This window comes from Protopterus annectens, chromosome 2.part0 (genome assembly GCF_019279795.1).
Source record: "Protopterus annectens isolate FY-2018-M chromosome 2.part0, PAN1.0, whole genome shotgun sequence".
Lineage (NCBI taxonomy): Eukaryota > Metazoa > Chordata > Ceratodontiformes > Protopteridae > Protopterus > Protopterus annectens.
Window position 1 is genome coordinate 644790365 of NC_056728.1, and position 25141 is coordinate 644815505.

Genomic DNA, 25141 nt, shown 5'->3' on the forward strand with positions numbered 1-25141 from the left:
TAAAATCATTACCATTTAAACCTTGAGAAATGTCAAATGTCTTTGCAAAAAAGATGCTCTGTATAAAATCAAGACAGAAGCCCAATGGAAGATTTCATACGTCACTATTCCTGTTCCCAAACACAGCCCAGCAAAGCAATCACAGTATTATCACTACAGAAATATTCACACTAATTCAATAAACTACAAAAAGGTAAGGCTCGAGTCAGAGATGGTGTATCATCTTCTGTTACTGCAAACACCCAAAAGACTGATCAGCATTTATTTATTTATTTAAATTTGTTGACTGGGAGTGTCCAACTGGACGTAGGTCCATTTTCAGTGGAGGCCCGGGGAGAAAAGCTCCACAGTTAAAGTATACAGACAGTAGTTACATTGGATTTACATAGCAAATAATTACAAACATAGTTACAGATGAAGAACATAGTACATCGCAGATAAATATTCTAGTCTAGTGAAGTATATAAGAGACATTAACAAAATGTTACAAAAAGAAGTTCCTGCTGTATAATAAGTACGAGGCTTATGAGCATCTGAGCTTGCTATAATCAAGGTAGTTAGTGGGGTGGAAAGATAGCGGTTGGATGGGGTGGGTGATATTAGAGTGGGAGTTGCAAGGGCATAGCCAGCATGTTTTTAGGTGCGCTTTTAGTAAAGCTTTGAAGTGGGTGCATGATGGTACGGAGGTAATTGTGGATGGGAGGGAGTTCCATAATTTGGCTATGGTGCAAGAGAATAGTGCTTCACCAGCAGAGTTATTGGCTTTAGTGATCTGCAAGTGATTTTTGAACATAATTATTTTACCACAATAAATTCATTCCCAAACACCCTTTTTAAAACTTTTAATTCCAATACACCCAATAAATCCTAAGCAACTTTTTTAAAACCTTTCAAGGCTTCTTTAAATATTTATAGCTTTTAAGTCAAACTGAGTTAATTAACAAGAGACATGGACATTTTAACTAACTGGCAAACTGCCTTACATGCACTACACCAGAATCATCATCTAAAAACAGGTCAATTGCTCTCTTAGTTGCTCTAAGCTTCCAGATCTCCAATAGCCATAAGTTTTCTACTGCAGAAAATACCTGACAGGGTATGCCACAGCTTTTTAATCTACTGGAGGATCTCCAGAACAATAAGGAATGTTTATAAACATATTTTATTTTGTGAATACACACCTCTGTAAAGAATGTAATAAAAAACTGTCCCTTCCGTACACTGCTTTTAAGTCTACATTTAGTATATATAGGTCAATCCTGAAACTGGTCCATTTATGTCCCAAACACCCATGTAAACAAACACAAATGTACTCAGATTATTCAAAGCATTTCCAACTGCAGAATTCCAGTAACACAAACCATACACCCAAGTATTCATTATAACAAAAACAAATGCATTACAAAAACTTGCCTTTCAACATGCACATACTGGCACCCTTTTTTGATTTCTTAAATGCTTAATGATCGGGATTACAGATTAAGTTTATTAATAGCCCTCTGGTCAATTTTCATCTGTGATGTTAAGCCTAGATAATTTAAATTTATCCTAAACAGCATCACTGTTGATATACACAGATGCACAAAATGTTTTCTTATAGTTCTAGCGGAAAGCAAAATCAAAATGAACACCCTGCATAATAAACACTTAAGATCATAAAAATACCTATAAATTTTCTTCTGTAAAAAGAAAAACAAAACAATCATGTTTTGGTGTACTATCCAATGTCCAGTTTCAATAAAAATAAATGATCAAAAAAGATTCACAATATAATACAATAATTTTTTTTCAGGGGAGATATTGCTAGGTTCCTCCACCTCAGAGCTGAGCAATGGCAATTCCACTGCAGCATCAACCTCAAAGAATATGCATCCAATGTATGATTAAATGGCATTTTAAACAAGCTGGCTCTCAACTGATATCCTACTTCATGAGTCACAATTTAAGGCCATGAATCAAGGCAGACAAATTCAAAACTTCAAGGTATATGACAGGATATAAAAGAATTCAAAACTTCTCTACTTTCACCTGTATTACACAGCAATAATAAGCACACTACAGCCTTAGAAGAAATGAAAACACAACCTATCTATTGTATTCTCCTGAAAGCAACACGGCAAGATAAAGTAGCAACTAAAACTATTACAATGCACTTGAACTTCCAGCTATGCATTTAAGTAATCTTCCAACTTTAAAAGTATTTATTTTCTTAAACTTGTTAATCGGATAAGTCCACTAAAGCACAAGTATCTCAAAGAATAATGTCAGCATATGTGAATTACTCAAAAATAGTCTGCAAGTAGAGACCGAGGGAAACTACACATTATTAGCAGCTCACAACCTTGACTTTCTGCATTTAACTGTCAGACAATACCATCAGAAGCAGAATCTTAGTATTTGGGCAGAATCTTAGTATTTGGGCACCTAAGTGGCACAGAGAGCATCACTGTAGCCTCACAGCAAAAGGTTCCTGTGGTTCGGTTCTCAGCTAAAGTACCTTCTGTATGGAGTTTCGAAGTCCACTCTGTTTTTGTTAATTTTTCTCTCAGGTTTCAATAACTTCTTTCTGCATCACAAAAGAACATGTGGTAGGTAGGTGGAATATCAACTAAAATGGTTTCTATATGTGCAATATGGAAAAAAAAAGTCAGGCAATTTTTTCCCTTCTTGCCAAGTAAATTTAAACTCAGACGATGGTGGTGGCTGTATACAAGGACTCTACAGGACTTGAATATGACTCAACAGCATTGGATTGACTTGACCTGAATATTCTGAAATATAGTAATCTTGGTGTAATGCAACTGCCAAAGTGACAACTAGCCTTTTCTATGAGCAATGACCTTACACAACACTGTTGACAGCTAGTTAACAATAAAATAAATCATAATGCAACACACCAGATTCAGTCTACCTTGGGTCATACTTCTGCCTAGAATTATTTTTTTTAAAGTCTCCTCAGCTATTCTGTTTTAACTATGGACTGATCTTTCATTAGAACAGTTTTATAGCCAAAGATACACCAACATTTTGGAGGAGCCTGTCACAGTCAAAACAATCAATGCATACATCACTAGATACTTCACATGCCACCATGGAAGGAGAGAAAAAAAAAAAAAAAAAAAAAAAAAAGTCCAGTGGAAAGTAAAAAAGGAACAGCAGCAGTTCTCCATTTCCCACCCCTGTACTGCACAGAAATACAGTACCAGATAGGATGCACCTTCCTTGCTCTATCCTCGCTCTCTTTTTTTGTTGACAAGTATTATCCCTTTGTTTCTTGTGGTCTGCTTGCAAAGTGAAATGGAATTACCACAATGAGGCACTAACAAGTGGCGGTCAACTCTGTTCATGGTTTATGGGTAACCCAGGGCACTAACAGCAAGAAATAATTAGCCCTGTTAATGGAATGCGTTTTAACCAGTGCATCAGCAGCAAAGAATGTATATTTTTTGTTTCTGGACAACAGTTATTAGCCAATATAGTGCAAGCAAAGTGGGTCACTATGGACTCCAGTTATACCACTACAGTTCCTGCTGCATTAAAAACAGAGAGAGACAGAGAGAGAGAGAGAATAGGTCAGTTACATGATGGTGCAACAACAGATCACTAAGCTATTTTATTCAAATAAAACCACTCTTAGCACTTCGGCTAAAAAAGCCTTTTCAGAGTACAAAAAACAAACAGACATCCTTTATATACAAAACAATTTCCTCTAATTATTCAATAAAATAATTATGACATTACAAAACATTTACCCAATTAAAACCCTCCAATTACATTCTGTATTAAGTCCCTTAGAGGCTGAAGTTACATAATGAGTTTACCCAGTTAATTTGGGTGGCAAAGTGGCACAGTGAATAGCGTTGTCATCTCACTGCAAGAGGTTTCCTAGTTAGATTCTCAGCTGGAGTGCTTGATGTGTGGAGTCCGCATGTCTTCCCTGTGTTTGCATGGATTTCCTCTGGGTGCTCCAGTTTCCTCCCACATTCTAAAGACATGCAATAGGTGGACTGAACACTCTAAACTGGCCATAGGTGTGAGTGTGCTTGCAAGTTTGTGGTGTGGATGAACTACCACAGCAGTGGTAGCCACCTGATGGTGTAAAAACTTGGCACTAGATAAAGTGACACCCCAACCTCGTTTGCAAAAATGGGAAAGGAGGGGCTGTGGATGGACGGACAGTCCAAATACTTTTAAATTGCTTTTTTATATACACTATATATCCATACAAACATATATATATATATATATATATATATATATATATATATATATACACATACATACATACATATATATATATATATATATATACATATACACACACACACACACACACATACACGTATCCACATACATATATAGACATCACACACACACATTTTGATAACAGTTATTAACTTATTAGAATCAATCATTCTGTTACGCAGACTTCTCATTATTGTAAATAGCTTCAAATTACTATTTGTTCCTTTAGTGGGAATTCTTATGGTATATAAGCCACCTGTTTGAATCTGAAAATGTAATTTTCTGCTTGTATTACTTGTGATTCAATATTGGATTTGTGGAGCTTTTCTCCTTGGGACTCCACTGAAAAGGGGTAGTCTATTCCCCAGTCAACCAGTGGAAATAAAAATAATTAAACAAATATGTAAACGGCTTTAGAGTCCGTTCACAATAAACATGTACAGTTTTACTTTTTTTTCTCAGAGGGAGAATAACTCAATAAAACTACACATATATATCTTGCTTAACATAACTAGAAGCACTAGTTCTTTGCTCAAGAAAGTGATTTTTCCAGCATTTAGTGTCTTATTTCACAAAAGAGGTGAATAAATTACTGGGAATTGTATCTTGGCAATCTGAACTCCCTGTACAGTTCTTCATCTAAAAAGTTGCTTCTATCATCAACCCAGCTGAAACTTTACATCATGCAATTCAATTTTAATGCGTTCAATGTGAACTTTTAGAATTGCCATACTACTTGTCTCCTATTTCAGAGCTCTGAGAGCTACTGCGAGTAGGGCTTTATTATGCCTGTCCTCATCTCTGGGGAGAGAAAAAAAAAAAAAGAGATCATCTTTAAGAACTTCAGAGACAAAAGTCCTGTCTCTGATGGTGACTCAGAGAGATGTTGAACTTGGAATAGTAATTATTTGCATCTTTTGTCTGGAACCAACAATTCAACCTGTCATGGAAAAAAAGCCCAATACTTCACTGTGATTTATTGCTAGGGGATGGACTTTGCAGCTATAATCTTTTTTGTTCTTAAAACAGTAGAGTTCATATTCTGGCAATGGCAACACCTCAAAACAAGACATGAAAAGCTGTCAGAGAAGAGAACCTAAAGACATTACGAGTGCTACTAACCCTTATTGTGCCAAGAAATAATAGTCTGCTGTACAAAGGAAGTTTAATTTATCCAGAAATTAAAAGTATTGGATTAACCAGTTACTGAAGAAAAACGTTGCTCATTTTCCAACAATGTCGATAAGTCTATGGAAACAGAGTATAACAAGTACTCTGAATTTCTTGCCATAGAATGCTGAAGAACTCCAGATAAGTTCTGCATGTCACAGAGTTCTAAGTGAATGAAGAACAGCAATCCTCTGAAACAGATATCACTACTTTTTATAAGTAACACTATTACTGCATCATATCACAACCTGATGAGACTTGTGCTTAGATATAGTTCATTCACTGATTACACATACTGCTGTGTACAGTTATTTTCTCAGATAAAAAAAATGTAAAAATCCAGAACTCATCTTTTGGACCCTGAAGGTGTTGATGCAGACATATACTACCTCTGTAGACATATACTACCTCTGTAAATGGAAACAGTGCCAAATACAGTGGATATAAAAAGTTTACACACCCCTGTTAAAATGCCAGGTTTTCGTGATATAAAAAAATGGAGACCACAATAAACCATTCAGCTATCCTAGCAGGATTTTCCTGACATTTATTCAGTTACCTGCTACAGCAAAAGTCATTGTTCACAGAGAGCTTTCAAAGCCTCAAAGAGATACTGTTGAAATGAATCAGCCAGGATTTCCACAGCACTGGATGTACCATGGAACACAGTGAAGACAATCATCAAAAAGTGGAGAAAACATGGGACAACGGTGACTTTGTAAAGAACTGGACGTCCCTCGAAAATTGATGAAAAGATAAGACGAAAACTGGTCATGGAGGCTGCCAACAGACCTACAGCAACACTGAAGGAGCTGCAAGAATTTGTGAAAACAATCTTCCATATTCTCCATATGTCTGGGCTATGGGGTAGGGTTGCAAGACGGAAACCTTTTTTTTTTTTTTTTTTTACACAGAAAAACATCCAGGCCAAGCTAAAATTTGCAAAACTATACATCAAGTCTCCCAAAAGCATGTGGGAAAATGTGTTATGGTCTGATGAGACCAAGGCTGAACTTTTTGGCCACAATTCCAAAAGGTACGTTTGGTGCAAAAACAACACTTTGCATAACCAAAATAACACCATCCCTGTGGTGAAGCATGGTGGTGGCAGTATCATGCTTTGGGGTTGCTTTTCTTCAGCTGGAACTGGGGCTTAAGTCAAGGTGGAGGGAACTATGAACAGTTCCAAACACCAGTCACTTTTGGTCCAAAACCTTCAGCCACCTGCTAGAAAGCTGAAGATGAAGAGGAATTTCACCTTTCAACATGACTGACCCCAAGCATACATCCAAATCAACAACCAAATGGCTTCAATAGAAAGTCTGTGGGGTGACCTGAACAGGGCTGTGCACAAGAGATGCCCTCGCAATATGACAGATTTGGAGCGCTTTTGCAAGGAAGTGTGGGCAAATATTGCCAAGTCAAGATGTGCCATGCTGATAAGACACCTACCCAAGAAGGCTGAATGCTGTAATTAAATCAAAAGGTGCTTCAACAAAGTATCAGTTTAAGGGTGTGCACATTTATGCAACCAGCTTATTCTAAGTTTTTTTTATAATTTTTTTTCCTCCAAACATATTAGTTTGTTTTTCAATTGAATTGTGCAGCTTATAGGTCACATTAAAAGTGGGAAAAGTTTTGAAACCATTTACTGTGGTCTCTTTTTTGTATCACAAAAACCTGGCATTTTAACAGGGTAGTGTACACTTTTTATATCCACTGTAGAGCATCCAGGAACCTAATTTTAACCCAACAGCCTTTCACAATACTCTAAACGCATATAACTAGTCCCCTCTAAAATTGCTACCACTAGAAGAAGCAGTGCAATACTTTTAATGAGATCTTCCTAAATATCCCAAACTCTTTAGCCTCACTACGATACAAAACAACAAATCTCAACCACACCCCCCACCGCTTACCAAACCAACTAAACAAAATACTCCGCTCCAGAGACCAAGCCTGGAAAGAATGGTGTAAAAACAAAACCCAAGCATCAACTATAAATAACTTAACAAATCAAAAAATTAATTAAAAATATAAAAGAAACAATTATCTAGCTCAAGAAACAACCCTAAAAAATTCTGGAAATCAAGTTTCTTTACCTCTCAATCCTGGGAAACCACAAATCCCATTCTCCTTTCCTGATCTGGACCCATAGTTTTTAACTCCAATTTAACAGATAGCATCACTAACTAGCCAGCAAACCTTCACTCAAAACAGACGACACTCCTAACAAAAAGGCAAATGACACCCAACAAGACCCCAGCACACACCCATCAGCAATGAAATAAACACCCCAGCAATTCTAACTTCCCCCTAAAGTCTGTGCCCAGCTCCCTAATATTCAAGTTACTAAGCCAACTAAAACCTTGCTCCTTATCTGCTGACCCCCCCCCTCCCCACAGTACCTAAAACTTAGTGCCAAGGCTATAGCTTCACTGTCAGTATTCTAATTAATAGACCTATCTCAGATTCCACAATCCATGAAATCTGGAAAAAAAATCTACAATAATCCCTTTGAGCAAAGGCGGAACCACTAACTAATTACTATCATCCTATTTCCAGTCTCTCTCCATCATCCAAAATATTAGAAATATGTATACAAAAATCAGCTACTAACACACCTCAGTGAATTTTCTTGCCCCTACCAAACACGGATTTTAACCTGCACACAGTACTACAACATCCCTATCATCAGTTACAGAAGTTATAAACAAGGCATTGGACACTGATCTAGTATCATCCGTACTATTGCTTGACCTCCAAAGCTTTCGACACAGTATCGCATACTAAACTAATCTAGCAACTTGCAAAACTACTCTGTTCCCAACACACCCTTACCTGGTTCTCCAACTATCTGAATAACAGACAACTATCTGAATACATGGTAAATTAAATAGGTGTCCCACAGGGGTCCATTCTGAGGCCTTTGCTATTCAATACGTTCATAAATTATCTTCATTACTGTCTCTGCCCACAGCTAAATCATCCAATACGCTGATGACTCTACTATTATATCCTCCTCCAATAGTTTCTCCGACCTCCACAAAATGCCTTTACAAACATAGAAACTTGACTAGATGAAAACTTCTAAATCCAAAAAAACTAACTACTACTGTTTTCATCCAGGCCACTTTCACAACAATTTTACAAATTTACTCCCATAACAGGACCAAAACTGTAGTAAAAAAAAATAAAATCAGCAAAATTATTAGGCATTACTGTCGATGATGAACTATCCTTTGAGCAACATATTCTAAACACAATACAAAAAACAACACTTTAAACTAGCAGGCTCTACAGACAGAAATCATAAATGGATAAAACTACAAAAATAAAACTTGCAAAATACTCTCCTTATCCCATCTTTTCTCTATGGCTGTCCTATTTTCACTAACTTACATTCATCCCTGAGCAGCAAACCGCAATCACGTTACTATAAAATTGCTAAATTTGCCACTGGTCTCTCTCATCAAACTCACCACTGCCAAATCATTAAGGAATTGAAATGGCTTGAAATTTTCCAATTTCCTTCACTACACACAACTAACACTAGCCCATAAATTCATAACACAGAAAAATGCCCTTCTCTCCATTCTATTCTACAACTCTACACCTCCATCAGAAATCTTCAATCCACTAATAAACTCCTAAAAGTCTACAAACCCAATAAAAGGGCTGGACAGAGCCTACTCCATATCTAAACTATGGAACACCCTTACCCCCTCTATCACACAAATGGAATCTTTAAAATTATCTCCTTAATGAGCCAATATGTCCCCGCTTACAAAACCACAGACCACTGTAAGCTCTGTCAAACAATTTGGGGTTATACTTCAACCCCTGTGAATATGATCACTCTACTTTGTTCTTCTCATAATCCCACAAGGGGTGAGGGTCTGGACATGCACCACAAATTCTTAAGACAAAAGGTATACAAATGAACCTATACAAGTATCTCTTTGTCTGTGTTATTAATATGTTGAACATCTTACTTACTTTAAAATGTTAAAAACTTTACCATTTACTGTACTGTACTCTTTGATAACTTGTATGAAAATCTTTACATTCTCATATACTTTTTAATTTGCAATTGGAGCTTTTCTCCCCGGGCCGCCACTGAAAATGGGTTTTTCACCCAGTGGACTTTCCCGGTCAACAAATGTCAAATAAAATAATAAATAACTAACTGAATTTCAAGCTTGGGTTACTACCATCAACCTTCAAGCTTGGGTTACTACCATCAACCTTGATGTATTAACATTAGCAGAATCCTGGCTGAAACCACACGTTACAAATGGAAAAAAAAAAACTCCCCCAGGGGCACAATATCCTATGGTTAGGCCAAATATTAATGAGTTGGCCTGGCCATTACATAGACAAATGGCCTACAAATATGACCCTCCTCTCAAGACATACCCAATTTCAACTAAGTTGAGATTCTTACCTCATTCATTCAACTTGATCCACATACATCCACATGCATAATAGCATTATACATACCACAACATAATAATCTAGACAGAAATTCTTATCCTCTTACAGAGACAAACTAAATCAATATATACCTAAAGATACAAAACATGAAAAATCATACCAGGAGATACAAATTGTATCAACAATCTAAACATGAACTATACACCTTTATACAACTGATACAACAACCTAAAAGAATTGTTACTAATAATGCTATCAGACTTGCTATGGACTACAAAGCCATAGAATATAAACAACAATCTGGTGTACTACCAGACTCACTAAGTGATCATCATCCTACCTATGTAGTCAGGACCCACACAAGCTCAAAACCTCCCACATTTTTTAAGGGTTAATCTGAACCAATAAAATAGCAAATCACCGAAAGTCTCCCATAAAATGACAACTACCACGTTCAATAATATACTACTAAACAAGCAGGTACCCCCTCATAAAAAAAACTCAAACTGTAGACTGTCACCCTGGTTGATTTCCTATACGAGACTTGTGAAAGAAAATAAAATTTGCAACTATGACACAAGAATAGATGGCCACGTTATCAACAGTATACACAAAAATAGATGGCCACATTATCAACAGTATACTTAGAAACAAAACATTACAGAAATAAGGACACAAATTAATGCTACCAGAAATAAAATATTAAAATAATCCTAACCTATTCTGGGCCATTATTAACAAACTACTCAAACCTATCAAAAACCATCAGGCATCCAACGCCAAAACAGCTAGAAAATGAAACTGCTGCAACTTTCAACTCATACTTGATTATTGCAGCCACCTCACTACTAAGTACCCTCCTGCCTCTGCCCACTCCTTCTCAACTCACTCAAATTACCCAAGTAATTGAACCCAAGGAGTCAAATGAAAGGTCTACCCACTCAGTATTTCTCCCTGTACAGATAACAGTCCCACAATGATCAATACCACTTTCCTTTAAAATATTCATCAACAAGCTCCACACTACCACAAGTTCATCCAAAATAATTCAATGTAGTGATGATACCACATAACTATGAGCCCCATACATTAGCTGCAAAACCTTACACAAGATGTATCCAATTCAGTCGAAAACTGGCTACGAGCTCACAAACTAATACAAACCCCTCCGCCGCCAAACAAGCTACAATTATGGTCTTCCATTCCTAGAACATAACTGTTCCAACACTCAATACAATTTCATACCAAAATATAAAAATAGATAGCATCCCACATGTAAACTGCTAGTGATTACAACTGACAATCAACTCAAATCTGACATGCACATCCAACACACCAAAGATACTTATCAGAAGCTTAATAGTGTTAAAAACTTTCTATTATACAATGACCCTCCATTAATATTCCAAAACGTGCACACTGATTGGTCATTATAGAAAAAGTTTGGGCGGACTTTTTCCATTAGTATAACGTTTTTTTACAGCAACGGAGAACGCAAGATCTCCGTTGCTTTTTTACACAAAGTTCGGGCGGACTTTTTCCATTAGTATAACTTTTTTTTACAGCAACGGAGAACGCAAGATCTCCGTTGCTTTTTTACACACCGTCTCGCTATGTTAAATTAGTTTTAACATAGCGACACAGCTTTAAAAAAGTAATGGAGATCTTCCTATCTCCATTGCTTTTTTTTTTTAAAGGTGTCTCGCTATGTTAAATGGGTTTAACATAGCGAGACAGCTTTAAAAAAAGCAACAGAGATTCTCTGTTGCTTTAACACAGAGAGACAGTTTAGCGAGACAGCTTTAAAAAAAGCAACAGAGATTCTCGGTTGCTTTAACACAGAGAGACAGTTTGTAAAAAGCAACGGAGATCTTGCTTTCTCCGTTGCTTCCGCCCACAGCTCTGATGTACTGCGTAAGCATGCGCAGTACATCAGAACTGCCGCAGAATACCAGACAGCTGCGGAAGGGCAGCAAGGAGACATTATACAATGCTATTATTTAAGAACAGTAATTATTTTTTTCTTAAATAATGTCATTGTATAATAACAATAACCCACTTCTGGGTGTGGGTAATGCTGAATTTACCCATGGTTGTCTTTGTTTGGCCACTCGGGCTTCGCCCTCGTGACCAAACCACACCAACCGTGGGTAAATACAGCATTACCCACACCCAGGCGTGGGTTATTGCTATAATGAACTCTAGTCGGAAAGCCACTGCTCATCCCCTACATAACCTATGCCTCCCCATATTTAATAATCTTCAAACACTTCAGCTACGCAAGCTCCACCAATGTATGTACATCTTTCGGCTTTTCCCTGTTAGGAGTCGCCACAGCGGAACTCCAGTCTGCTCATGATTGGCAGTGGATTTTATGGTGCAGACTTAGCAGCCCGACGCCCAACCTTCAACCTGCATTCCCTTAACGTCACTCGACTGCGGGGAGGGCATGCAAACTCCACACAGAAGGCACTCTAGCCGAGAATCGAACAGGAGAACCTCTTGCTGTGAGGTGACAATGCTAACCGCTGCACCACCGCAGCTTACGTAAGCTCCCCCAATGCAATAACAAAATGGTCAGATTTGCCATTGCTCTACTACCAAGAACCCACCACTGCGCTGCTTTATACAAGCGACAGTGGCTAGAACTTCCAACTTTCATCAAATGCTCATAACTGAAAGGGTCTCGCTAACTACTATACCAGTACAATACATGTCCATCCAAAACTACCTTAATACAATACGTCAAGCCCCACAGACATTTGCAATCACAAGGAAAAGCACTGGCCGTTGTTAAATCACAAAATGACAACTCCTATCACTACTAAGGAACAGCTTACCTGTAAAACTCATTAAATCCAAATTAAGTTTCTTCAAAGCCCTTGCCTTCACTCTCACTACCTCCATGACGGATAATGCAAGTGCCCCTACTACCTGATTGAAATACAGAATTTAAACCTTCCTTCCTCATGCCATTCCAACTCATTACCTCCATGATGGACAATGTAAGTGTAACCGTACTATCTCACTGAAATACAGAATTTAAACGTTCCTACCTCACGTCTTTCCAGTCAACTGCTGCACTCGTCATATGGCTTTCAATTCACAAATCTCTACATACTCATGGAAATTTCTTCCAGTTTGTCCCAAAACATGCCTGTTTTAAAATGTACTTGTTTAGATGTGTTTGTGAAAACTGTATTTGCATATCTTTCATATCATATTTGCATACGTATATGTATTTACATCCGCCCACCTCAGGTTTACCAACATTGTAAACCATTACAGAAATCAAAACAGACTTCTCTGCCATCTTTCTAGACCTTTCTAAGGTCTTTGATACTGTTTCACACAAAAACCTACTGTCAGAACTGGCTACCCTAAACCTTAGTCACTCCACCCTAGCATCTAACCAGGTGACAAGCTGTTTGGTGGAATCAGCAGCTATTACTCCCTGTTAACACTGGAGTCCCTCAAGGTTCTATACTAGGTCCCCTGCTTTTTAATATATTCACTAACCAACTGCATCAATGCACTCCACTTGCCTCAAGTTATCCAATATGCAAATGACTCTACCATCTTATGTAATGCATCCTCTCACACACAACTACAGGACACCACACAGTAATCTTTCTTGGAAGCTGAACATTGGCTAAACAAAGCTACCCTCATACTAAACCCAAACAAAGCTAAGCTTATGCTATTTCTCCCAACCAAATCTACCACACCCCCAACCTCTTTTCATATATATTCCTCAAACACCACAATTATTACTGCCATCTCCCAAACCAAACTACTAGGTGTAACTATTGACAGACTAAAATTTTATTTGAATCCATTAAAAAAACTTCCATCAAACTCAGCTCTCTGTACCGCATTAAGCAATTTTTGACAAATCAAGCCAGATTTGACATAGCTACAACTCACCTCCTATCTGCTCTACTTTACACATCCTCCATACTTACCTTACTCTCCAAACTTGAATTCTGCTATAATAAAATTGCCAAGTTTGCTACAAATTCCCCACATAGGTCACACCATTGCTCCTCCCTACATCAATTAAAATGGCTAGAGCTCCCTCAGTCTTACCTATACCCAACTTACTCACCCACCACTTATCTAAATGACAGAACCCCAGCCTTGCAACAATTACTCCAACCCTATGTTAATACTCAACAACTTCATTCTACAAGTCTCCAAAAGTAATAACAAGGCTTGAGATTCCCTTTACTTTCATCATATTTCCAAAACCTGGAACACAATTCCACAGCATATTTTAAACACTACCAACCAAATTCAATTCAAGAAACAGTTAAAAGACCACATATACAGTAGATGGATTTATTCTTCTATCAAACCAGGTAAACGTCCCCCTCTACCAAAACAGTAGCTTTTTATGACCTGTTTCTAACTATCAGAATTCTTTCAGCTTCATCTATTTTCTTCTTTCTATACTAAACTGACTAATATATACTCATTTAAAAAAACTTCTAAACTCTGTAAACAATGCTCATGATATTATTCTATTATCTTAATGTTTATTTTCAATGCCAATATATAGTTGTATTTCTCTTATTTTTAATTCATCTTTTTCTCTACATTTATGTTCATTGCACTTGTGGAGCTTTTCTCCCCGGGACTCCATTGAAAATGGGCTTATACCCAGATGGAGTATCCTGGTAAACAAATGTAAATAAATAAATCTCTCAATGTAGGACATTGTGCACTCCCTTGGAGACATTAATTTATTATTAATAAATATTGATATGTAAAAACTACTGATCTTTTAAAGAATAGCATAAAAATAAATGTGCTGCAGTATCACCATGGAGAGAGAAATATGTAGTTAAACAGTGTAAAATCACAACAAAATTTTTTAATGACAAAGTCCTTCCAAAACAAACAGGATAAGTGCTTTTTCTGGAATCCCAAGTGAAGAAGACTCTACCTAAAATGAGAACAGAAAGACACCTCAGAATTTTACAGCTACTGCATGAATGTACAGTGAATCTGGACAGAAGAGAAGGTCTTACAATTGTAACAATGGATGTTTAAAGTCTATTCAAGGTGATTGCCAATGAATATTGGATAAGATCTATTCAAGAGCTTCTGAGAAAGTATGAAGTTTTTGATGGTTCTATTATCACAGATATTCTTATTACTGAATAATATTTTCACCTAAGGAACTGACTACTATTGGCAAAAATGGGGCATAGCTATGGGCACATCATGTGCCAATAGCTACGCTAATTTGGTCATGGCACACTGGGAAGAAGAGTTTGTGTTTAGTGAACTGAATCCTTGAACAAACATCATCATCTATGGAAGATGTTGATGATCTGTTTATTCTAGGGAGGTGATGAAAATGAACTGCCAGGATTTGTGAATTTTCTGGGGTGTACATCATCATTTTTGGAGTTTGACATCTAGAGTTCCAGAAAGGAAATACATTTTTGGAAGCAACTACCTTATTGGCAGAGGATGGCAAATTCAACACACGCCACACAGGAAAAGAGTGTTGGCGGAACCATATCTTGCATAGGACAAATATGAATCCTAAACATATATATTCACAAATAATCAGTGGTCAGTTTTTATGTGCATCAAGGCTTTGCACTGATGATGAGGTACATTAATATGAATCAGACCAAGTACGGAAGGATCTACTGGCTCGAGGCTACAAAGACTCTAGATCTGACAGGGAACCCTGAGAACAAAGAACAGAGAAGAAATACAGGAAGACCTTACTTTTCAGCGAGAAGAAAGAAGGACATGGAAGAGCAACACAATGAATCAGATACCATGAGATGCGAAAACTCGGCTGTGAGGTTATCAGAAAGAACTGGAAGATCCTAACCTCGGATGAAGATTCAAGACCTATAGTTAGTTGGTGATGCTCCAAGATTCACCTTTAAAAACAAGTTGAACTTGAAGAGACTACTATGTCATAAAGAAAGTTTTACTCCCCAGAGAGTTTGTCTGTGTTATTAATATGTTGAACATCTTACTTACTTTAAAATGTTAAAACTTTACCATTTACTGTACTGTACTCTTTGATAACTTGTATGAAAATCTTTACATTCTCATATACTTTTTAATTTGCAATTGGAGCTTTTCTCCCCGGGCCGCCACTGAAAATGGGTTTTTAACCCAGTGGACTTTCCCGGTCAACAAATGTCAAATAAAATAATAAATAACTAACTGAATTTCAAGCTTGGGTTACTACCATCAACCTTCAAGCTTGGGTTACTACCATCAACCTTGATGTATTAACATTAGCAGAATCCTGGCTGAAACCACACGTTACAAATGGAAAAAAAAAACTCCCCCAGGGGCACAATATCCTATGGTTAGGCCAAATAAAAATTAATGAGTTGGCCTGGCCATTACATAGACAAATGGCCTACAAATATGACCCTCCTCTCAAGACATACCCAATTTCAACTAAGTTGAGATTCTTACCTCATTCATTCAACTTGATCCACATACATCCACATGCATAATAGCATTATACATACCACAACATAATAATCTAGACAGAAATTCTTATCCTCTTACAGAGACAAACTAAATCAATATATACCTAAAGATACAAAACATGAAAAATCATACCAGGAGATACAAATTGTATCAACAATCTAAACATGAACTATACACCTTTATACAACTGATACAACAACCTAAAAGAATTGTTACTAATAATGCTATCAGACTTGCTATGGACTACAAAGCCATAGAATATAAACAACAATCTGGTGTACTACCAGACTCACTAAGTGATCATCATCCTACCTATGTAGTCAGGACCCACACAAGCTCAAAACCTCCCACATTTTTTAAGGGTTAATCTGAACCAATAAAATAGCAAATCACCGAAAGTCTCCCATAAAATGACAACTACCACGCTCAATAATATACTACTAAACAAGCAGGTACCCCTCATAAAAACTCAAACTGTAGACTGTCACCCTGGTTGATTTCTATACGAGACTTGTGAAAGAAGATAAAATTTGCAACTATGACACAAGAATAGATGGCCACGTTATCAACAGTATACACAAAAATAGATGGCCACATTATCAACAGTATACTTAGAAACAAAACATTACAGAAATAAGGACACAAATTAATGCTACCAGAAATAAAATATTAAAATAATCCTAACCTATTCTGGGCCATTATTAACAAACTACTCAAACCTATCAAAAACCATCAGGCATCCAACGCCAAAACAGCTAGAAAATGAAACTGCTGCAACTTTCAACTCATACTTGATTATTGCAGCCACCTCACTACTAAGTACCCTCCTGCCTCTGCCCACTCCTTCTCAACTCACTCAAATTACCCAAGTAATTGAACCCAAGGAGTCAAATGAAAGGTCTACCCACTCAGTATTTCTCCCTGTACAGATAACAGTCCCACAATGATCAATACCACTTTCCTTTAAAATATTCATCAACAAGCTCCACACTACCACAAGTTCATCCAAAATAATTCAATGTAGTGATGATACCACATAACTATGAGCCCCATACATTAGCTGCAAAACCTTACACAAGATGTATCCAATTCAGTCGAAAACTGGCTACGAGCTCACAAACTAATACAAACCCCTCCGCCGCCAAACAAGCTACAATTATGGTCTTCCATTCCTAGAACATAACTGTTCCAACACTCAATACAATTTCATACCAAAATATAAAAATAGATAGCATCCCACATGTAAACTGCTAGTGATTACAACTGACAATCAACTCAAATCTGACATGCACATCCAACACACCAAAGATACTTATCAGAAGCTTAATAGTGTTAAAAACTTTCTATTATACAATGACCCTCCATTAATATTCCAAAACGTGCACACTGATTGGTCATTATAGAAAAAGTTTGGGCGGACTTTTTCCATTAGTATAACGTTTTTTTACAGCAACGGAGAACGCAAGATCTCCGTTGCTTTTTTACACAAAGTTCGGGCGGACTTTTTCCATTAGTATAACTTTTTTTTACAGCAACGGAGAACGCAAGATCTCCGTTGCTTTTTTACACACCGTCTCGCTATGTTAAATGAGTTTTAACATAGCGACACAGCTTTAAAAAAGTAATGGAGATCTTCCTATCTCCATTGCTTTTTTTTTTTAAAGGTGTCTCGCTATGTTAAATGGGTTTAACATAGCGAGACAGCTTTAAAAAGCAACAGAGATTCTCTGTTGCTTTAACACAGAGAGACAGTTTAGCGAGACAGCTTTAAAAAAGCAACAGAGATTCTCGGTTGCTTTAACACAGAGAGACAGTTTGTAAAAAGCAACGGAGATCTTGCTTTCTCCGTTGCTTCCCGCCACAGCTCTGATGTACTGCGTAGCATGCGCAGTACATCAGAACTGCCGCAGAATACCAGACAGCTGTGGAAGGGCAGCAAGGAGACCTCATACAATGCTATTATTTAAGAACAGTAATTATTTTTTTCTTAAATAATGTCATTAGATAATAACAATAACCACTTCTGGGTGTGGGTAATGCTGAATTTACCCATGGTTGTCTTTGTTTGGCCACTCGGGCTTCGCCCTCGTGACCAAACCACACCAACCGTGGGTAAATACAGCATTACCCACACCCAGGCGTGGGTTATTGCTATAATGAACTCTAGTCGGAAAGCCACTGCTCATCCCCTACATAACCTATGCCTCCCCATATTTAATAATCTTCAAACACTTCAGCTACGCAAGCTCCACCAATGTATGTACATCTTTCGGCTTTTCCCTGTTAGGAGTCGCCACAGCGGAACTCCAGTCTGCTCATGATTGGCAGTGGATTTTATGGTGCAGACTTAGCAGCCCGACGCCCAACCTTCAACCTGCATTCCCTTAACGTCACTCGACTGCGGGGAGGGCATGCAAACTCCACACAGAAGGCACTCTAGCCGAGAATCGAACAGGAGAACCTCTTGCTGTGAGGTGACAATGCTAACCGCTGCACCACCGCAGCTTACGTAAGCTCCCCCAATGCAATAACAAAATGGTCAGATTTGCCATTGCTCTACTACCAAGAACCCACCACTGCGCAGCTTTATACAAGCGACAGTGGCTAGAACTTCCAACTTTCATCAAATGCTCATAACTGAAAGGGTCTCGCTAACTACTATACCAGTACAATACATGTCCATCCAAAACTACCTTAATACAATACGTCAAGCCCCACAGACATTTGCAATCACAAGGAAAAGCACTGGCCGTTGTTAAATCACAAAATGACAACTCCTATCACTACTAAGGAACAGCTTACCTGTAAAACTCATTAAATCCAAATTAAGTTTCTTCAAAGCCCTTGCCTTCACTCTCACTACCTCCATGACGGATAATGCAAGTGCCCCTACTACCTGATTGAAATACAGAATTTAAACCTTCCTTCCTCATGCCATTCCAACTCATTACCTCCATGATGGACAACGTAAGTGTAACCGTACTATCTCACTGAAATACAGAATTTAAACGTTCCTACCTCACGTCTTTCCAGTCAACTGCTGCACTCGTCATATGGCTTTCAATTCACAAATCTGTACATACTCATGGAAATTTCTTCCAGTTTGTCCCAAAACATGCCTGTTTTAAAATGTACTTGTTTAGATGTGTTTGTGAAAACTGTATTTGCATATCTTTCATATCATATTTGCATACGTATATGTATTTACATCCGCCCACCTCAGCTTTACCAACATTGTAAACCATTACAGAAATCAAAACAGACTTCTCTGCCATCTTTCTAGACCTTTCTAAGGTCTTTGATACTGTTTCACACAAAAACCTACTGTCAGAACTGGCTACCCTAAACCTTAGTCACTCCACCCTAGCATCTAACCAGGTGACAAGCTGTTTGGTGGAATCAGCAGCTATTACTCCCTGTTAACACTGGAGTCCCTCAAGGTTCTATACTAGGTCCCCTGCTTTTTAATATATTCACTAACCAACTGCATCAATGCACTCCACTTGCCTCAAGTTATCCAATATGCAAATGACTCTACCATCTTATGTAATGCATCCTCTCACACACAACTACAGGACACCACACAGTAATCTTTCTTGGAAGCTGAACATTGGCTAAACAAAGCTACCCTCATACTAAACCCAAACAAAGCTAAGCTTATGCTATTTCTCCCAACCAAATCTACCACACCCCAACCTCTTTTCATATATATTCCTCAAACACCACAATTATTACTGCCATCTCCCAAACCAAACTACTAGGTGTAACTATTGACAGACTAAAATTTTATTTGAATCCATTAAAAAAACTTCCATCAAACTCAGCTCTCTGTACCGCATTAAGCAATTTTTGACAAATCAAGCCAGATTTGACATAGCTACAACTCACCTCCTATCTGCTCTACTTTACACATCCTCCATACTTACCTTACTCTCCAAACTTGAATTCTGCTATAATAAAATTGCCAAGTTTGCTACAAATTCCCCACATAGGTCACACCATTGCTCCTCCCTACATCAATTAAAATGGCTAGAGCTCCCTCAGTCTTACCTATACCCAACTTACTCACCCACCACTTATCTAAATGACAGAACCCCAGCCTTGCAACAATTACTCCAACCCTATGTTAATACTCAACAACTTCATTCTACAAGTCTCCAAAAGTAATAACAAGGCTTGAGATTCCCTTTACTTTCATCATATTTCCAAAACCTGGAACACAATTCCACAGCATATTTTAAACACTACCAACCAAATTCAATTCAAGAAACAGTTAAAAGACCACATATACAGTAGATGGATTTATTCTTCTATCAAACCAGGTAAACGTCCCCTCTACCAAAACAGTAGCTTTTATGACCTGTTTCTAACTATCAGAATTCTTTCAGCTTCATCTATTTTCTTCTTTCTATACTAAACTGACTAATATATACTCATTTAAAAACTTCTAAACTCTGTAAACAATGCTCATGATATTATTCTATTATCTTAATGTTTATTTTCAATGCCAATATATAGTTGTATTTCTCTTATTTTTAATGCATCTTTTTCTCTACATTTATGTTCATTGCACTTGTGGTGCTTTTCTCCCGGGACTCCATTGAAAATGGGCTTATACCCAGATGGAGTATCCTGGTAAACAAATGTAAATAAATAAATCTCTCAATGTAGGACATTGTGCACTCCCTTGGAGACATTAATTTATTATTAATAAATATTGATATGTAAAAACTACTGATCTTTTAAAGAATAGCATAAAAATAAATGTGCTGCAGTATCACCATGGAGAGAGAAATATGTAGTTAAACAGTGTAAAATCACAACAAAATTTTTTAATGACAAAGTCCTTCCAAAACAAACAGGATAAGTGCTTTTTCTGGAATCCCAAGTGAAGAAGACTCTACCTAAAATGAGAACAGAAAGACACCTCAGAATTTTACAGCTACTGCATGAATGTACAGTGAATCTGGACAGAAGAGAAGGTCTTACAATTGTAACAATGGATGTTTAAAGTCTATTCAAGGTGATTGCCAATGAATATTGGATAAGATCCATTCAAGAGCTTCTGAGAAAGTATGAAGTTTTTGATGGTTCTATTATCACAGATATTCTTATTACTGAATAATATTTTCACCTAAGGAACTGACTACTATTGGCAAAAATGGGGCATAGCTATGGGCACATCATGTGCCAATAGCTACGCTAATTTGGTCATGGCACACTGGGAAGAAGAGTTTGTGTTTAGTGAACTGAATCCTTGAACAAACATCATCATCTATGGAAGATGTTGATGATCTGTTTATTCTAGGGGGAGGTGATGAAAATGAACTGCCAGGATTTGTGAATTTTCTGGGGTGTACATCATCATTTTTGGAGTTTGACATCTAGAGTTCCAGAAAGGAAATACATTTTTGGAAGCAACTACCTTATTGGCAGAGGATGGCAAATTCAACACACGCCTACACAGGAAAAAGAGTGTTGGCGGAACCATATCTTGCATAGGACAAATATGAATCCTAAACATATATATTCACAAATAATCAGTGGTCAGTTTTTATGTGCATCAAGGCTTTGCACTGATGATGAGGTACATTAATATGACTCAGACCAAGTACGGAAGGATCTACTGGCTCGAGGCTACAAAGACTCTAGATCTGACAGGGAACCCTGAGAACAAAGAACAGAGAAGAAATACAGGAAGACCTTACTTTTCAGCGAGAAGAAAGAAGGACATGGAAGAGCAACACAATGAATCAGATACCATGAGATGCGAAAACTCGGCTGTGAGGTTATCAGAAAGAACTGGAAGATCCTAACCTCGGATGAAGATTCAAGACCTATAGTTAGTTGGTGATGCTCCAAGATTCACCTTTAAAAACAAGTTGAACTTGAAGAGACTACTATGTCATAAAGAAAGTTTTACTCCCCAGAGAGTTACCTCCAGGAGGGGCACTTTTTCCGTGTAGTTACCTCCAGGAGGGGCACTTTTTCCGTGTATAAAGTGTAAGGCATGTTCCCATATAGATACCAGTAATTGTTTTAAACACCATGTAACTGGTCGAACATATCAACTGAGGATGTATGTGGATTGCAGTACCAATATCATCATATATGTAGCCACTTGGGATAGCTGTTCATGGTTCTATGTTGGGAAAACCAATATACACTTTAAGGACAAAATTTTGCATCATCACAGTGACATCAGACTCAATACTCAGCCAAATGCTCTATCACAGCATATTCATAGGTAGGTACTAGGCTATTGGCCCTAGGGCTTATATAAGTCTAGCCAAACGGTACCCTGACTTTCACCATCCAAGAAAATTACTTTCCTGTGCCCCTGTCGAGCAGAGCCACAGAAGTGATCCCCGGGGTGAATTTCCTCTCTCCCATCCAATCAAGATTTTTCTTGAAGAGTGCTAATGAGGAGCTTTGTTTGATACAGATAGGTAGCTTGTTCCAGATTATGGGAAGTCTTTGGGACAGGAATCTATCCCTCCAGTTTATTCCAGAGTATGAGAAGTCTCTGGGACAAGAATCTTTAGAAACACGTTGGATAGCTGATTTACAGGCAGACAGCAGCCCTGGACTTAATGGAATGGTTCCTTTAAAACCTATAGTGAAGGGCAAGAAGCTCAGGAGTGGATTTGATCGCATTGGCAATAATATAAGAAAGGGAAGGGTTTTAATTTAAACAGGATCTAATGAAGGCATAGCCAAAAAACGCTTATCCTGTTTGTTTGTAAGGACTTTATTTTATCTGTTTGTTATTACAAACTTTTGTGGTGATTTTACACTATTTGACTAAATATTTCTCTCTCCGTATTGACACTGCAACGCGTTTATTTTTACGCTATTGTTTTTAGCACAACCGTCTTCATCGTAATAGTGCCCTACATTTGGTTCCGCTTTTAAAAATTGTTTGCATACTTAAAAAATGGAGCTTTTTCCTAGGGCCTCTGCTGAAAAGAGATCTTGTATGGTGGCCCAGTTAGATCAGCCTGGTCAACTAATGTAAATAAAATATACTACAGTAAGGAAAAAGCATCTCTTTAGAATCAGAATTCGGTCATAAACTTCCTTCAAACATATATTAATATACATAGATGCATAAAGCAGAGACAGACACATATACTATAGACCCTGAGATGTGTTTGTCACTGACAAATTGTCACAAGTATAAAATAGCAACAGGTGGTTATAGCAATCAAGCTTCTTGAAGGCCAATACGTCATAAGTTTGAAAGCCAAATGTATTGATCAAAACTACAGAAACTCAGTTCACGGGCATTCGTGCCCTGATGCTGCTCATATTATTCACCGAGCCTGTGTTTTGTCTTCACTACTACTACTTGTGTCAAAAGCATTAGTGGTGGCCAATGGCCAGTCTACCTACGCACAGTGCAGCCTAGTCCATTTCTCACCTGTTAGGCATGACACCGGCTATCAGAATGTCTGCTCCTTTCATAAAACACATGTCACATTTTCACACTGGCAAATTTAAAATTAATAGTTCCTATCTACAGTATTATACGTTAGGCACCTACCAATTAAATCGGCAACGTTATCCAGTTTCAGTAACGGAGAGATAACACGCACCCTCCTAACCCCATCGCAAATACATTGTATTAACCATAAAAAGGCAATACATATGTATGGCATAAAATATTACTTTCCTGCTATACCTTTATAAAGCTTATTACCACATTAGAACACCAAAACACTGTTAAAGCAAAGTTGCATCAGCACGCAAGGGTTGTTAAAATACAACATACAGTTCGTTATTGATGTCAAGAGAATTAGCTTTTTAAGAATGAAAGCCAGTATTAACACTGGCCTAGCAAACTTCTCGTGACAACTGGCAACAATTAGGACAATTAGCTAACTGACAAAGCAAACATAAAAGAGCTCCTTGTCAACTTAAGACAATAATGGAAGGGAGAACGTCGTAACAACAGAAAACCTGAACCGTATCTTTAAACTACTAACAGCTGTTACTATCGTTTCAGAAAAAATGTACTTACAATTTAATTTTCCTTGTACTAATGAAGCACCCTCTTAAACAGCCGGTCAGGATCAAGATCACTTACTGCGCTGCTATGCCATACACTGCGGTAAATGAACAAAATCCAGCCAGCTTCCTTGAGAAAAATCAGGTGCCCGCGTTTAACGCATGCGTAATATTACAATTTCATCTGTCTGTAAATCTGCTTGTTACTTTTCCGTTTGAATATTACTAATCATTAATACAGACGCAAGTCCCATTTACAGCGGAGAGCAGTTAGCTGATGTCCTTAAGGATCGGTTTATGGAAAATAAAAATGTATTGGAAACACGCAGTTAGCCTCTCCTCTCATTCAGCATGGTCACAGATCACCCCATCTACGACCGACTAACACGTCTGGCCACTGTTGCGCAAATTACATTATGACGAGCAGTAAATGCAATCGTGCCTTGTTTGCTAAACAACTGACATTTAACGGCATATTATTTGACATAATGTTAGTTCACCCTTCTGGTGTACACTCCTTACCCTGATTCACAAGACCACCCCGATTTTCTTTTCTAACTTTAGAATATGTAAATTGTAATTTCATAAACAGTCACGAACCATTACAATCCCTAAATGGTGTTACGTATTCAATTCATGGACTTCAGTTATTCAGAAAAATATATATGTAAAAATGTTCCACCTCTCAACTGTCTAGAAGCATTTTCAATTTGTAATATGGAGCCTTTAACCCCGTTTATTTTCTGCGTTACCCACTGTTTATAAGAAAGTTTAATTTGTAGGGGGAGGTTCCCCCTCT

General features: G+C 37.7%; 1 protein-coding gene across 1 annotated transcript in view; it reads right to left on the bottom strand.

Moving 5' to 3' along the window:
* ACO1 (aconitase 1) overlaps positions 1 to 24713 on the bottom strand; it is a 1039508-nt gene extending 1014795 nt beyond the window's left edge. Inside the window, exon 1 of the mRNA XM_044061006.1 lies at positions 24356 to 24713. The gene's annotated coding sequence lies outside the window, so the exon portion shown is untranslated. The remainder of the gene's footprint in view (positions 1 to 24355) is intronic.
* Positions 24714 to 25141: the final 428 nt, after the last annotated feature.